The sequence below is a fragment of the Octopus bimaculoides genome, chromosome 5 (assembly GCF_001194135.2).
Source record: "Octopus bimaculoides isolate UCB-OBI-ISO-001 chromosome 5, ASM119413v2, whole genome shotgun sequence".
Classification (NCBI taxonomy): domain Eukaryota; kingdom Metazoa; phylum Mollusca; class Cephalopoda; order Octopoda; family Octopodidae; genus Octopus; species Octopus bimaculoides.
The window spans coordinates 124,831,394-124,834,788 of record NC_068985.1 but is presented as its reverse complement, the minus strand read 5'-3'; positions in this window follow the sequence as shown (position 1 = coordinate 124,834,788).

The window sequence follows — 3,395 nt, the reverse complement described above, 5'->3', positions numbered from 1 at the left end:
TATATATATATATATATATATATATATATATATATATATATATGTATATATATATGCCCTAACTCTTCAAAACGCTTAGTTTTAGAACGGTGGCAGCTGATGAAGTAAATATTCTCTATGTGGCCTCTATGCTTTCTGTGCTCTGTTTATGTTCTGTGTCTCATTTTGTGCACGTTTTTTTGTGACGTCCTGTAACCAGATATGCATCCATATATACATGTAGATGTAGGTATGTACATACATGTACGTATATATGCATATACTCACATATTATCTGTATTATTATTATTATTATCATTATTATTATTATTATTATTATTATTATTATTATTATTATTATTACTATTATTATCATTATTATTATACATATATAATTATTCATATATTGTTATATATACATATATACCCTAGTGGATGCGCTCATTTAAATGTATGTAGATATATGCTGCTATATATATGTATATATATATGTACATATATGTATACATGTGTGTGTGTGTTTGTGCTTGTATTTTTTTTTCTCCGTGTTTTTTCTCCTTGTCTCCGTATTCTTTCTGTTGAAGAGCGTAGCTCGAAACGTCAAAGACTTTCCGTATTCCCGAGCGTCATACTAATATATACTTTTGTTATTTACACCACCTGTCCTCGTCTGTTGTTATTTTTTGTATATTCTCCCATATATATATGCATATCTATCTATCTATCTATCTATCTATCTATCTATCTATCTATATCTATATATATATATATATATATATATATACACATATACATATACATATTATATATACTTTACATATACATATATATATATGTGTTTGATTGTGTGTGTGTGTGTGTGTGTGTGTGTGTGTTAGATCAATTTAAATTACTCAGATGCTGGGTATATCAGTTGTGCTTGTATGCATCGGGTGTTCCGGCTGAAAGTAGATGACCAGTTATATAATGTGTTAGCACCAGGTCTAGTCTCTGTCGCAGTATGGTTGCTTCTGTGCTTCACCGACCTTCAGAGCTATTCCGGCGGAGTATTGCTTCACGCGCTAGACAAGTCAAATGGTGTAAGATATTAATATGGACCACTTTTTCCATATTAAATATTTGGTTTGAATAGAGCCAACAGCCCTACCTAGAAAAAGTCAAAGTTATGAAAGCGTCGAATGACAATTCAAACGCAACGAGACCTGCGAGAGGATGGCCTTCCTCTGAGGAAACATATGACGCGATGCGGCAAAATCTGGAAGGAAGACCAGAATCTGGAGCTCAAGTGAGAATTTATGGTTCCCATCTCAAAGAAGCCGACATCCGACATTACACGTTCCTGACCTGGAACCCAAAAGTGGCGTGGGAGAAAGGACACGGTAAATATAGCTAGAGGCGAGATGCTGAGGCAGAGCTGAAAAAGAAGGAATTCAAATGGAGAGAAGCAGAAAAGACAGCCCAAAGTCGAGAACAGGGGAGATAAGTGGTCGATGGCCCAAGCTTCATAGTGAGCAAAAAGCTTAAGTAAGTAATCTAACATGAGTTGCACCTGTTGAAAATCGGGGTATTTTCTTAATCTGAAATGCAAGTCCACGTTTTAGATTCAGTTTTCTCATGGTTATATAGATGTGTGGTCGTCATGAAATATCAGAGATTGAATTTTATTACGTGTTATTAATGACTTGTAGGGACACAGTATTTCGTTATGTGACCATAATATAATACAAAGTTTTATTAAACATTTTTATAAGTCAATACCCTGTTCTACTGTGTTAGCAGTGCTCTTACATCACTTGTTAAAGTTATCTCAACAGATTTTCCATAGAAATTATAGCCAGCTCTGATTTGTTACGACGTTTCGTATCTGAGACGTTTCGTATCTGATAAACAAACAATGAGATCGAAGATGTAAAATGGGTAATGGGCGTATAGGGCATATTTCAGGAGCTTTTACCCTTTCATCAGCACCCATCTTATTGCTTGTGATTAAAGATAGTAAAATGCTGCAAGATCGTGCAAGATTGTTTCCTCTGTGTGATTGCGGTTTGGTGCTGTTGAATGAAACTAGACTGCCATAATATCATCGCAGGGTATTTTGTGGTGGTCTGTTTACAGAAGTGCTATTGCAAATCTGGCATAAGTTGTCTAAATTATATATAGACGAATCCTGAGCCTATAGATAGATAGATAGATAGATAGATAGATAGATAGATAGATAGATAGATAAATAAATAGATAGATAGATAGATAGATAGATACATTTCTTTTATTAGCCATACAGGGCTCAACAAAGATGGGACAAATACAATGTAGAGCTTTTCTTTTTGGGAGGGGGGAAGGAAAAAAAGGGGTGTGTCGATCAAAAGGGATCGTAGGAAGGGAAAAAGGGGGGAGTTCGATCAAAAGGGATCGAAAAAAGTGATCAATACGGATCGTGTATCACAGTCATGTTCTTGTGTAAAAAGAGGGGAGGACAGTTTAGGTTTAGCCGTGGAAAGAAAAGCCTACGAGATAGATAAATAGATAGATAGATAGATAGATAGATAGATAGATAGATAAATAGATAGATAGATAGATAGACACGACGAGCATCTTTCAGTTTCCGTCTACTAAATCCACTCACAAGACTTTGGTCAGCCTGGGCTGGGGCCATAACAGAAAACACTTGCCCAAGGTGCCTTTGTGTGGCACCGTCAGCAATTCACCCACAAGATGCTTACCAAGGTGCCGCGTAGTTTGACTGAAACTGAATCTTCTTGGTTGCAAAACGAGCTTCTTATTAGCTGTGCAATCATTTTGGTGCCTGATTATAAAAAAAAAAAAAGCTCATATTTTTATCTTAGTTTGTTTTTCTTCTCTTTTGGGTTGGGGTGGAGTGGAGTGGGGGGGGGGGCTTTAAAATGTGCTAATTAGTTTCTTTATACTCTGTATATAAATAAACGCCCGCGCGAGTTTGCATATGGTTTTGTGTTTGTGTACGTGTGAATGTGTGTGCGTGTGTGTGTGTGTGTGTGTATGTGTGTGTGTGCGTGTGCGCGCGTGTTTGCGTGCACCTGTATATATGCACGGGTGTACATTATATAACAATTAAAAAGAAAAAAACAAAAAAAAAACAAACAAAGCAAAATAATTAACAGAAAATAATTAGCAACGCAAAGAAAGTTGTTATTTTTCTATTCAGATTATTTTATTAAAATATATATATAAATGAACAAATTTGACCAAAACAAGTTACTCCATAAATATATTATGGCAAATATCGTATAACATCTTGGCATATATCAACACCTCGGCACTTTAGATTGTTGAGAGACCACAGGGTATATTGCTTAATTTAGCACGTTTAAATCTTAAATTCTTACAATCCAACAACAGTAACATTCGTTTTTAGGTGATAGATAGATAGATAGATAGAC